General features: G+C 36.1%; 1 protein-coding gene across 1 annotated transcript in view; it reads left to right on the top strand.

Moving 5' to 3' along the window:
• The first annotated feature begins 1,292 nt into the window (after window positions 1-1,292).
• Window positions 1,293-14,842, top strand: part of LOC121739769 — a 76,679-nt gene continuing 63,129 nt past the window's right edge. The window contains exon 1 of the mRNA XM_042132324.1: window positions 1,293-1,484. The gene's annotated coding sequence lies outside the window, so the exon portion shown is untranslated. The remainder of the gene's footprint in view (window positions 1,485-14,842) is intronic.

Genomic DNA, 14,842 nt, shown 5'->3' with positions numbered 1-14,842 from the left:
TTTTTTTTATATATGGTAAAAAATGTAATTCATTAATGTTATTGGCCTTCAAAACTAAAATTTATTTTGGTTATAAGATGTATTTTAATATATTTAACTAAATAATTTGGGAAAAAGTTGTTCTGATATTTTTTTTATGTTTCATTGCGGTGGGGTCACTTTTTACCCCCGATACCAGTTACGTTGCCTTTTTTAGCGAAACCAGCTAAGGGTTAAGAGAAAAACCCTAGCCTGTAAAATATGCTGTTAATATTAGTTACATGAAAAAACGATAGAAATATCACAGAAAGCCTATAAAAGCCAATCAACCAATTTACACCAATTTTTACTATGATGAAATTTTCTCTTATATTATAATATAATTTTATAAAGTATAAGGATTGATTCAGACTGCAACGCGTAGATGCATTTCTAAATTTGTATGGATTTGACAGATTTGAATTGCGTCAGACGTCTTGCGAATCTGTCAAATCCATACAAATTTAGAAATGCATCTACACGTCGCGTTGCGGTCTGAATCAACCCTAAAGCAGCTCTGTGTGCTGCATCCGTGTATATCGCGCTTACGTCCTTTTGCTTGAGCACGTTTGATAGCTGCTGTTGGCGATATAATTAATATTGCAACAGCGTCACTCAGAATCAAGAGGCTGCTAACTGAAGGCAGAATAATTATTATTATAGTGTCTAGGTAAATGTAAATAGGAATAGAGTGGATTTGAGAAATAAATCGCAATTCATATTTAGTACGCCAGGTAATAAGAATGCAATTATAAAAAAAAACGTGTTTTAAATATTCACCAAATATTGTCTCCCTCAATATGCTACTAAAACTCAGGGAGTAAAATCTATGCAGAATCTTATTTAAAGTTGCGGCAACCTAAAAAAATAACTCAAAACAGCCCTTATCTTGGGAACATTCACAAAAACCGATCCGAGGCTTCGTCGACTCGGAAATAGAGTTCGACCCTCATTTGTGAAAATACTGCCGGCTTTAACAAAATCTGAAGTTTTACTAAATATTGGGAAAAGGTTTAAGGTTTTTTGCGAGTCGCTCCGACGGAGTTCCTTTTTATTAGCTCGATATCCGTTCTTATCTTATCTAGTTGCGGGAACGTGAATATTTGATATCTCGCTACGATAGTATACAAGTAGTGCGCTCGTAAAAACTTACCACTTCATCGAGAGGGCTCGGGAGTATTCGGGTGCGCTCGGGCACGCTCGGGAGCGCTCGGGAGCGCTCGGGCGCGGTCGCGGCGCTGGGCGGGCGGGCCGTCAGTCACTGTAGGGCGGCGCGGCGACTCGACGTCGGCCGGGGCGGGGAAAGCCGCGTTCGTCACCGCTACTAATTAATCCGACGAGCCGGTGCCAAGTTTTCGTCGTACAATTAAATTTTTCAACTTTTTGTGTCGAGTGGTGGGTGTTGTGAGTTTAACCGACTGCGCTCGGAAATGATTTCCGGATTTTTTGAATTCGCGCCGACAGAGGTGAGAGTTTTAATTAGAATTAAAAAGTTTGAAGCGACTCGCCCGCGATGATCACAGTTTCAGTTTTAACTTATACACACTTTTGGGATTAAGTGATTATAAAGGAACAGTTAATTTTTATTAAGCGTGAAGAAACTTTAAACAAAAAAAGAAACAAACATAAACAAATTGTAGGGATTAAATGCTATTTACCAGTAATTCGATACTGTCAGTAAGTAATATGATTTTTTAAGAAAGAAAAACCTCATCATTTAATTTGAAAGTTTGCAATAATTGTAAAAGTAATGTATGCTGTAGTTTATTGTTTTTTCAATAACTTAGTAAGAAAGTGATGTGCCAAATTCTACAGCCTACACGTTGTTAAATATACATGTTTATGGTTTTTAAGCTGCGTCGACTAAAATTGATAATATTATGTCCTCTTGTCTGTAAAAATTTACTAATAAACGTGCTAAGTAACAGCTACTAAAACATATAGCAGGTTGAGCAAGATGGGGTAGGTACCTAAAGTTCAGAATATATTAAAATATTATGCCCTTAGCATATTATAGGCACTCACTGTTGCTTTTCCGTCCTTTACGCATATTACTAGAGACCTATCAGGGACCTATCAGGGACCTATCAAACAAAGAGCGGTCACGGTCATCTTCATTAAAAATCACATCGTTTAAATTTAGTTTGTTATTATTTTTAGCAATATTCCGCGAAAACTAATAACTAATTGCTAAAAATAATAACAAACTAAATTTAAACTATGGATTTCCGCAAAGTAACGCCTGATTCCATTAACTAATCACATGGTTACTATCTACTAGCACCAGAAGGTTACTGTCCTTTGTTAAAAGTATTACGAAGAACGAGAGAAATAAATTATATCCACTATCTATTTAAGGCTATATATTAGCGAGCCTTAACCTAAGGGTCAGCCCATACTGAAACGAAAACGCAAAGCGACAATGCACATAAAGCGGTACTAAAATGTAGCCGCTTGACATCGTTAGTATTTAGGCTGGCTACGTTTTCAGTATTCTTTTTTTTTTTTATGAAATAAGGGGGCAAACAAGCAAACGGGTCACCTGATGGAAAGCAACTTCCGTCGCCCATGGACTCTCGCAGCATCAGAAGAGCTGCATGTGCGTTGCCGGCCTTTTAAGAGGGATAGGGTAATAGGGGATGGTAGGGAAGGGAAGGGAATAGGGGAGGGTAGGAAAGGGAATAGGGTAGGGGATTGGGTCTCCGGTAAACTCACTCACTCGGCGAAACACAGCGCAAGCGCTGTTTCACGCCGGTTTTCTGTGAGAACGTGGTATTTATCCGGTCGAGCCGGCCCATTCGTGCCGAAGCATGGCTCTCCCACGTATATTATATTCGATTTCCTAATGTTTAATTTCGATTTGGAATTCCGTGAGACTACAAAGCGTACCTGCAGAATTCGTCCCGTTCGGTAAAAGCGAACATTTGCGTTAGTTAATGTATTTTCTACTGATTCTATGATTTGGATTTCCGAATATGGAAAACGAATTCGGAAATCGTATACGGAAAACGTGTGTATGCGGTCTGCCTTATTTTCACGTTGCGACTTGCAAGTCAACTCATTTTGGTGTGACTGACCCTAATATCCGTATCCGTAATCACGGTACTTTAGTCAAATCATATAATAATATCTATGGACGCTTCACACCACGTCAGTCTGGCCCCGTCGTAAGTACCTGAAGGACTTGTGTTACGGATACCAGACAACGAAAATATAAGTAATACTTTTATACTATACGTATATATTTAAGATTTTTATTATATGATACACATATTTAATACACATTACACATCCATGACCCAGGAAATTTTAAAACTTTTTGTTCCGTCGGCGGGATTCGAACCCGCGTCCCCCGGCTTGAACTACCAATAACCCACCAACTGAGCCACAGAGATCGTCAAATTGTATTCGATAACGTCGATAGCGAAGTAAGTGACAAAATTACCAAATATCAAATTACATATTTGATATATGTAATTTGATATTTGGTAACTCTCTTACGAATACAATACATCGCAAGTGCCATGTCACTTAGCGACCCATGTCAATTCCTATAATAATAACTCCCACACCGGTTTCGGTGACGGTGGACGGTTTCACTGAAGCCAGGCTTCGCCAAGTGTGTGCGCAGTACACAGGAGCACTTTCTATTCCTTTACTCTCATAACCCAGTGGGACGGAAGACCGACACGAGCGGCGACATCTCAGGCGCAGGACCGACTTTTTACATGCCCATCCAACGCATGGATCATCTTACTTGTCAGAAAATCAGGTGATCAGCCTGCATTGTCCTAACCAAACTTGGAAATAACATGTTTCTAACGCGGGAATCGAACCCACGACCTCAAGAGCCGCGCTATACCACTAGACCTCTATAATAATAGCTTATAATTAAATCTTGTAACTTTTCCGTCAAAACCATCAAATGTCTCATTACCCTGAATACTTAGTTCTCTACAATCGACAATTTCAATCCTTTACAAAAGCATCCTTTTTAGCGTGAAAGTATTTACATGCGTGCAAAGTCCAGTAAACTATTTACAGCTGAACACGGTCTGTTGGTCTGTTTGTACAACTCCAGTTTGTAGCTGCAACTTTCAAACTACAATCACTACTGTAAGGAAAACTTTGTAAGTATTTTGCACTCTCGTATCAGATTAAAGAGTGGTTATTGTGTCACAGTTTTGTTTGTATGAAGTAATTATGTTGATACATTATTGTATTAACCAAACATTATTATAATGTTGGCTTAAATGTAACCACGAATCTTCATATTATGTGTTCGTGTTCGTATTTAAAATATTATATATTACATAGTAAAAAACCCTAAAATTAGTCTACAAATTGAGGCAAGGAAAGCCAAATTTTATCTTTCTGAATCATGCTAAACATAGTACTTATAGAACGTTTACTTGAGAGTTGAGCCTATTATGTCCAGTCTTGTGACAGACCTGTAGGTTTGGAATTCTACTTACCTACTCATCAATTTTCTGCAACACTTATACACAGTGTACAAAATTTTGAAAGCCACTCATATTTCTTGAAAAAAGTGAAGTGAAAATAATAATAAGAGTCATTACGTATAAAGTTGTAAAGCGGCTATTTTAAAAGTTTACCTCAAAACTGCACTTAGCCGGGTCCTGGCGGTCCCCGGAGTCCTATTTATACGGCCTGACGTAAGTGGCTAAATTTGATTTCGCTCACCTGCCTCCCCTAACAGCTCCTGAACTTTGTCTAAATTAGTTTCGCCGATTTCAAAATACGGAAACATAAGGTAGGGTGTTTCCAATCGTTATAAGGTGAAACATCCAATTATTTTTAAATACTTTTTTATTTTAATCCTCTGAATTTTTAATCCTCGATTATGGGGTTTACTGTTTATTTTTTAACTGCATCGATATTATAATTATGTATCTTTTTAATACTTAGTAGTTATGTAACACAACTTTTTTTGTTATGTGCACGTTGTGTTCAGTGTTCACTACCTAGAGACATAAATTCTCTGGTATTGCACATTTCATAACCTATCTGAAGGTATTGTAAATTATATTTTGTTTTCTGAACCTAATAAAAAAATACCACTTTAATAATGCTAAGTACTCACATACGGTTTTGCTCGATAGTTTTACTCGAGCAAAAACCATGTGGACCGCAAAACTCACAGCTCGATTTGAAGGCTCGAATCGAGCCGGCTTGACAAATTTTTGACACAGTTATTCTTAATTTGTTTTTATTAGTCGTAGCTAATTTCCTTCGAACTGGAGTAAAACCATCGAGCAATACTGAATGTGTGGACGAAAGCCCGAGGCGTGGTTTTAACTCTACGTGATTGCTCGATCGAGCAAAACCGTATGTGAGCACTTACACTAAAAGTTCACATTAGTGAAAATCATAATAAAACATAGAAGGTGCCAATAATAATAATGGTTGACCGCCAACGACATTAAAATTGGGTATTGTTTACAATTTTTAGGACAAAACATTTGAGTTGTGCTAATTATTATAATTATACACACATCAGAATATTTTTGAGTTATTACAAATAGTCTCTAGTAATTCTTAAAACTCAGCTTAAAATAAACAGTTATTTAATAGCTCAAAAGTATACAATTGGATTGCTCTAAATCACTAGACACTTTCAAATTACGAGCGGAATATTAAACGCCCCTTCATAAAATGTGACACTGTATCAAAACTCACACACGACACGATGGCCCTCATATGTTAACCAGTTGCAGGTGAGCTACGTAAATACTCCATGTTTTAACAACATCATTATTCATTACGTCCAAACGGCGGCGAGGCCTTATGATATAAAAATACTAGATGACGCCCGCAACTCTGGTTCGCCAAAATTTGTGTATAGCGAAAATACCGGACATTTTTCCGGGCTCAAAAGTATACTGTGTCCAGACAGACAGACATACATACACCTCTGACGAGTGACGACTCTCTGATGACGACCTCTGTGGCTCAATTGGTTGAGTGTGTAGCAGCTCAAGCCCCCCGGCCACCAAGACGAGTTGACTTGCAAGTCAGGCAGGCCGCATACAGTATACACACGTATTCGATTTCCGAATTCGTTTTCCATATCAAGTTCAAGCCGGAGGTCACGGGTTCGAATCCCGCCAACGGAACAAAAAATTTTCAATGATCCCGGGTATGGATGTGTATTAAATATGTGTATGATATAATAAAATTATTAAATATATTTCCGTAGTCTGGTATCTGTCACACAAGTGCTTCATGTACTTAGTACGGGGCCTGACTGACGTGGTGTGAAGCGTCCATAGATATTATTACTATACACACTTTCGTATTTATAATATTAGTATATGGATGTTAACATTTATATGAAATTCTGTGCACGTCTTCGTCAATTTGATTATTGTTTTTGCCACGTTGAACTGTGCGTAATAAAAACTGCCTAATCGTTTTCAATGACACCAGAGCTACGTAGGAGGTATGGTGCCCGAGTATGTACCATAAAGTTAATATACTTAGCGGAATAGAGAAACAAAGGTCTGAGCAAGCGAGATGTCACTATCAGTAACACTGCGTGCTAAAAAGAGACGTGTGATACATGACAGCAGAACTCTTTTTTTGATCTCCGATCGGCACTTATCGGCACGTTGACCATTTAATCTTATAGAATTCATGTTCAATCATGCTTGTGTGTATACGTACACATATTTTTACACACAGATGTAAGCCAATTTAGGTTTCGTTTGACAGCTCGAGATTGTTGCTTTATTCCGCTAGGTATATGGTAACTTTATGGCATGTACGCAGTACTCAAAAATACTCTCTATCTCTTCTTCTCTTCCCTTACCTCGTAACCGTAAATTTTGAGTCTGCGGAAAAAAACATTGGATAGTTTTTGTTACGCAAAAATTCTGCACGATCGAAGTTGCGGGCCACATGTAGGAAGCTAATATATTGCTCAGGAACTGTTTTGCTACAAAGAAAGATATTAAACGACATTAAGTGGCTCCTGTCTTGAGAAACAGATCTAAAGTAATAAGAGAAATTGTGTTTTTATGACCACTTATATCCTTGTGATATTAAGTTAGCTCTTATATAGAGCTAACGATACAATTATTCTTCCTCACGTTATAAGATCGTATATACAGGGTGTAACAAAAGTAAGTGATAATACTTGTACCTTAGAGTGTGTATGAGTCCACTGTATAGAGTTCACTGTGAAAGTGAAAGAAAGCGCTGAAAGAGTTTTTTTTTATGAAATAAGGGGGCAAGGGGGGAGGGAACCATGCAAAGGAGACACATGCACGGTCAAAAGTATCATCAGTTTGTTTTGCTACCCCCTGTACAGTCTGAGTCATAATACACTTTGATTAGCATTATGTAAATATTCATAATCCCGTTTTTGCACCTTTTTGTAGGTCAGAGCTCAGGACCGACTTCCATTAGTAAATAATTATAATTTAAGTCTCGACGCTTTCAACGCGTTCGTTGTAATTAATGCACGGCACACGCGGGATGATGATATATTATGTGTTTTTCCGTCTTTTTTGGATGAGTTAAAGCTGTGCTGCCGCACGAATGAGTTAGCTCGCTTGCCATGACCCTACCACTTAAAAGTGACGAAAATTTGACTTCATTAGATACTATAGTTGACGGGCGATGAACAATCAACACTGAACATTGTGTAATTTTTCTCATACAGGGACGACATACATACATAATATCCATCCACGGAGGCTCCAAGTGTGATCCTGACATACATCGCTTCATCCACATTCATAACCCTATTACGCGCTCGCCTGCCTCGGCCCAGTGCTCAAAACACACAAAACACTAAAAACTTATGTCACTTTATAAAGGCAGCCTTGGTCACATTATAATGTGATCCTGTCAATCTACAGGGAATTTAGGTTTTTGTATGTCGTTTTTTCTAAATATATTATTATATCCGTTGCGCCAAAATTCATTTATCGTGCACAAACCATAATTTTTTTCCGGGATAAAACAGTTTCTATCATTATCTAGGACAGTTCCTATGTCCTTTCCCGTGACTGAAAGTATCAACATAGCAAAGTTAATCAAAATCGATTCAGAAATTTAGGTGTAATGTTTTACATTAATCGAATTTATATTATTAGTATGTATGAATATTAACCCATCAATCCCCAAGCGGCACCCGGCTGTCGCATAACAATTGAGAATCTATTGTGTCTGCGATTCCCACGATCGAGGTATTATAAAACGTGAAATATACATTACTAAACACATTGCAACGAATGAAGTAGTGTATTTATAACCAACATTTAAAGAAGAGGTCATATTGTGTTCAGCTGCATGTATTTTTATGCTTTTTTTTTTAAATATATAAAACTGAACATTATTATATTTTTAAGCATAAGCTTTTATCGCAGGCTTTCAGCGCGGCGACCGAATCTAGAAATTCCGTAACGCAAAAACCTAACACACCCCACTCCGACCGGCTCAGCACAGCGTAGGCAGACAGATTCAATTATTAGATTTTAATTAAATCATTTACTTTTTGTAACAAAGGTATCATAACCGGAACCCTTAATTAATATTGTCTGTTTAAAGATAAAATGTTATAATATTATATATTTTGTCGTCCAAATATCATTAATTTATTAAATAAGGACCATTGTTACCATAAATAATTATTTCTTTTAAGACTATTATTGAAATAATAGCCATTTATATTCATAAATATATTCAAAAACGGTTTATATCTCACACGTGCGACTATGTGAATTATAATTGCATAAGTACATAAATGCTATGCAATAGCTTCACCGCGGCAGTCCCCGAGTGCCACACTTTTTTTTAAATGAGTATTTGTAATTTCAAGTATCCAATACTGCGGGCGCCAAGTCTGTTTATTAAATATACAGTATCTTATTATGTATATACGTGGGAGAGCCATGCTTCGGCACGAATGGGCCGGCTCGACCGGAGAAACACCACGTTCTCACAGAAAACCGGCGTGAAACAGCGCTTGCGCTGTGTTTCGCCGAGTGAGTGAGTTTACCGGAGGCCCAATCCCCTACCCTATCCCTTCCCTTCCCTACCCTTCCCTATTACCCTATTTCCTCTTAATAGGACGGTAACGCATCTGCAGTTCTTCTGATGCTGCGAGTGTCCATGGGCGACGGAACTTGCTTTCCATCAGGTGACCCGTTTGCTCGTTTGCCCCCTTATTTCATAAAAAAAAGTTTTACTATAATCAAACAATGTTTTTAATAAAATATAAAAAAAAAAACGTAAAATTCTGTGCCTCGATTCGCTATTTGGACTTTACTGACAGAATAAATGGTACTTCCTGGTATAAATTGGTGGGTACTCGAGGGCTAATATACTCGGTTTAATTTGAGTTGATTGATTATGAACATAAAATGGAAGGGCCTTTTAATTTGTTCTGGTTACGATACAGCGCTGCTAATTTTGGAAATAATATATTTTCGAGACTAAGACAAGAGAAGAGAGATATTTTCGTTACCTAAGAGAAACTTGAAAATACCTAAAAAAAAAAAGTCTTGCGAAACATAATACATTTCGATTGCAAATTACTAGAATAAACTTTTATTTGCCAAAGACCAAAGTTATTTGGTGGTTTCATATATTAGCTTTCTAGAAAATTCATTTGAGTCTCATCCAAACTATCTATTTCCCTTATAAATTCATTTTGTTTTGGAGTAACCTATACCATTTTTCCAGTGTAAGGGCATAAAATTGTAGAGCGTATCCATTGCAGAAAAAAATAATAATTTCGTTCCCAACGTTAGGCACATTGTCGAACCTTTTTGCTTAAGAGGGCGACTAACCCCAAAAATCAAACATAGTCCTTCTCTCTTCACACTCACGCCCGTCTTTCATATGCCAGGTGAAAAACAACAACGCGGATTCATCGCCAAACTATTTTTTTCTCAATAACTCGATAAATATACAACATTTTTGATTAAAATCCGCTAGGTCGATCTCTCAATGATAGAATTTTATACAATGTATAAAACTTAGTTCAATGCACGGTTATGGCAATAAATGAAAAATTCGTGAAGATTAGATGCATCTTTGTGATTTTTTTCTATCGAGAAAATTTTAAGATATCGTATTTTTACTTAGATCGAAATCTCAGAAATATAATGTAGTATCTAATTTTAGAAAATTAAACAATTCAGGCCTTATTTTCAAGTATAAAAATGAATTATAAAATTGACACTTTAGGGTTAGTCGCCCCCTTGATACAAAATTTCTTGCACGAATTTGTCCATCGTTATTATAAATACAAGATGAAGTATACAGGAGAGGAAAGAGTTACCCCGCTCAGCTGATGATGACAAATAATAAATGAACCCTGACATAAAGGAGCTCAAAGTAGGTCATTATTTTGTATTACAGTCGCTACTCGCTAGTACCCGCAGTCACTCGTTATTTTAATTAAGTTCTGTAAAATAAATAATACGAACAAAGAATAGATTTTTTCATTAAAAAAATATTAACTAGCTGCCGGCCTCGGCTTCGATTACGTCATCGCAAAATGGCGGAAGGCTGCAATATGAACTGGTGGAATTTCAGATAATATAGTGCGCTTTTACCTGCGATTACACCGCGTTTTATAGTGATTAGTTGTCTGATAGCATTCAGCTTATATCGTAAGTCGTAGTTTTGTTATTGCATTTTTTATTGTTATACAGTGTGTAACAAAAATAAGTGATAATACTTTAGGGTATATACGTGTTCCTTGTAGAGAGTTCACTGTGAAAGTAGCAGCGCTGAAAGACGAAATTTTTTTTTTCACTTTTGTATGGCCCGAGTGTCACGAGTTTCCCCATACAAAAGTGAAAAAAAAAATCGGTCTTTCAGCGCTGCTACTTTCACAGTGAAGTCTCTACAAGGAACACGTACACACCCTAAAGTATTATCACTTATGTTTGTTACACCCTGTATAATATCAAGAAATCGAATAAATTAACAGAAAAGTGTTGCCACAATTATTTATTCTTTGGGACATTTAAAATGTGATGTCACAAAACTTAGGACCCCCTCCCCGCTCCCGCCTCCTTGTTACAACATGTCACACTTCATCGACCCCCTCTCCAATTATGTGTGATATACTTTATGAATAAAGCCTTTTAATAATGTCAGTAATGGGTGACATCAAATCAAACACATCACTTTATTTTCATAAGAATAACACTAGTCTAATGGCTACACGTTGATTGCCATGATTGCCACCATCATGATTTCAATCGCCGATGATCCTGGGCAATCATAGACGAATATGCCTCTCTACTCGTTCGTAATTGATTATATTGGCCATCATGGAGGAATACACATCAGTCTCCATCATTATTAAAGTTAAGAACGTGTTACTTTTTAATGTGAGTTAATTAAAGTCAGAGACGGGCGGCGGTTCAGCTGTCACTTAAGGGACAAATGAAAAAGATCAAATGAAAAGGAATTCGGAATGGACTCGCTTCTGTTGAAACTGAATTACTCTTGTTGAACAAGTTTTCCCTCTTAAAATAAAATATATTTTAGCCAAAAACATCTTATTTTTCAGGACGCCACGACGAAGAAAAATATTCCATTATTTTGCGAGAGATTTGATTTAGGTTTTGCCCATATTATTATTTTCAAAGCTATTATTTTTTAAGAAAATTATGTCATTTAGTTTAAGAGCATACTTCAGGGGCTGGAGAAATGAAAAAAAAGTTCGTGTAATATCTATAGTTTGTCTTCCTTACCTCAAGCTTATATCGCAGAACGCGATAGAGACAACTGCAGAAAATCAACGATTCGTTGTCCCCTGATTCCTTCTCCAAAACTTAACCGATTTAAATACTTTTTTCATTAAAGATTAAAGAAAGGCTTGAGCTGTGTTCCTATGTTTTTTTATATAATCTAGCCAAATCTTTTTTCTAGATGTTTGAACACAGCGGAAAATCTGGCCATTTTTTTGGGTTTTTGAACGTTCATATCTTATTTAATAATTAAATTATGAAAAAAAAGAAAACATAGGGACATTGTATTAGTGGCCGTAGATATTCAGGAAAAAAATTATAACTCTACTAGCATTATCCAGGGAGGAAACAGGGGACAACGTTTGTATGGAAAAAAGGGCGGTGTGGACACTGGACTCCTCTTAAGTGCCAAGTTAAACGAAGCCTGTTAAAGGTAATGGTCTATAATGTTATCTCTTTCGTTCATTGTATTAGTGCACAAAAAGTTGTTATATTTTGTCAAACGTAATTTTAAATAAGTTTGACATAACGTAACTTGTAACCTTTTACTCAACGTTAACTTTCTTTATAATCATTGAGTATGTTAGCAGATACCTCGAGTAAAGGAATGCCACTTAACTTTCTGGTTGGAAATTGATTTGGGAATCACTGACCCCTGAAATTTTGACCATTTCTGAGGCGCCAAAATGTAGTACCTGTGCACCAAATGAATTTGTGAACAGCCGGATTTTCGCCTAGAAATAAACATTTATTTTTTTAAGTGTCTTCCTATAACAAACGTACGCAATACAAACGTATTTTATAATATATTGACGTAGCTTTCACAATAGCCGCTGTTTTTGTAATGAAAACGACAACGTATTGCGGGCAAAGCCATCAGGGGTTGAGAGTAAAGTATGTTAACTGTGTTAACTGATACAGCGGATAAAAGTTACTACCCGTTACTAATAAAAGGATCAACTTAACTATGTGTATATAAATGTTTAAGGTATGCAATGTTTTGTCCTTGTCTGGAAAGTTAAAAAAGCTGCACTTTGACAGATAACAATTATCAAACTTTGTTATGTTTGTATATTCTATAATGTGGACGTTTTTCTCAAATAAGAAGGCTAGATAATAATATTTTAAATATTCTACACTTTTTCCAGCTTTTATATTGGTTCCAAAAAAAACTGTTTCTCTATAATTTGTACGAGAAGTACAAATTATAGAGAAACAGTTTATTTTTGTATTTTTGTTTGCATTTCTTTAAGTAATGCGTGGCCACTCTATTTTTAAATCTCGTCTAAATAACAGCATTTACTGCTAAGGTTTAAATATTTCCATCTACTTTTAAGTCACGATTTTCCGCTAGGAATATCATTACTGACCAATTTCGTCTCCGCTTTCCTCAAGCTTTCTTGGGAAATTCGTCGACGGGGAAAATTGAAAGTTAACCAGTTACTACAAGATAGTTATACTGTAAACGCTGGAGGCTTCGGTTTACTTGACGGTTATAGAGTGTGGTTCAGTTTATTACTGTTAAACCACTATTACCAGATATTGGTTGGTTGGTAATTATGTATATCTTTATTTAATTACATTCAGTTTGAGTATCAGAATATTTTTTACACCTGTGGTATGTAAGTCGTGTTATAAATTAATGTGTTTGTGTGTTGTAGTGTGTGTAATGTTTTTTTGTTAAAAAAAAATGTATGATAAAAGCATAATTTCAAAACAATATTAGCTCGATGCATATCTTCACCATATAAACTATAATTGTGCAAAATTTCATTCACTTACGTTTCCGCACTTTTCGTCTAAAGGTATCCAAAGTTTTTCGCTCGCGTATTAATAATTATATTATATAGATACTTCTAAGGGCCTAATTGCAAATCTCGTGTGTCATTTATTTTCAGTCTATCTTGCTTTTTTAAACTCGTCGTAACATAAAAATGTTACGACGAATCATGACAATTTAAAAAAAAATAGAGGGTAAACAAGCAAACGGATCGCCTGACCAAAATTATTTTACCTACCCAATGACAACAACGGAGTCACAAGCGAAGGCCTTGAATAACAAAACAAGTCAAGTGTATATTGAAAAGCAAAAGGGATTTTAAAATAAGCTCACGATTTAAGGAACACGCAAGCAAAGGTCGAGTCTGATTTACGAGAACTTCTCAGGTTGTGCTTCCGGTGGAAGCTTCGCTCCTATTTCTGCAGTATAAAGTTCAAAATGGCTCTTATATTTTGAAGTTCCAACCCCCACTTTGACTCTTTCTTGTTGTTTTGTTCCAGTTATTTATAGCACAACAATTTCGCGAGATAAGCGAAAGAATGCGGATCAGCTAACCACTCTGGAGTTAATATTTAAATTGTTCCGTGTTGAAGTAAGAGTTTAAAACAAATGATTCTGATGGGGGAAGTTTACTAGTAAATAGATCCACGCGGTGAATAATTTGTATAACTGTATAAGTGTATACACTCTACAGTCCTTATAGTTGTTTCTGCCTGCTGTATACAAGCTGGTGTAACAAAAAATAGTAGTAATAATTTAGGGTGTGCGTGAGTCGCAAAAAATAGAACATACCTAAATACCATAGTAATAACACAGTATAGCAATGTCATACTGTTATACTGTGATAATAATAATGTTATTATATGGTCTGTCAAGAAAGTGAAGACGCGCGCGAAATGTTTTAAATGAAACAAAAAATATGAGAACCTAATGAGAACTTTATTAATTCGAGATAAAAATGTGCAAGGTAATATTCAAAATTTAATAAACGTTCTCTGTGAAATTACAAAGAAAAAAAAAACACCTTTTAAGCGTGATTGCGTTTAGAAAATTTTCACGCGCGTCTTGAAAGATTATACTATTGAACAATAATAATTTTTCAACCTGTTATTATATTTTAAGGGTCAATTCAAACTGCGCTGCCGCGCAATTTGTATACGCAGTAAAGAACATGTCAAAGGTTTCGAGAAAAACGCGGTCAAAGTTGAAATTTTATTTTTGGTTGCCTGTACTTTGTTACATAACCATTAGTAAAAATATATATATGGGTTCAAAGAGCGAATTTAGAAGATGAAGTGGGTAT

This window comes from Aricia agestis, chromosome 2 (assembly GCF_905147365.1).
Source record: "Aricia agestis chromosome 2, ilAriAges1.1, whole genome shotgun sequence".
Classification (NCBI taxonomy): Eukaryota; Metazoa; Arthropoda; class Insecta; order Lepidoptera; family Lycaenidae; genus Aricia; species Aricia agestis.
The sequence above is the reverse complement of the archived record's forward strand: the minus strand, read 5'-3'. Positions and strand labels throughout refer to the sequence as shown.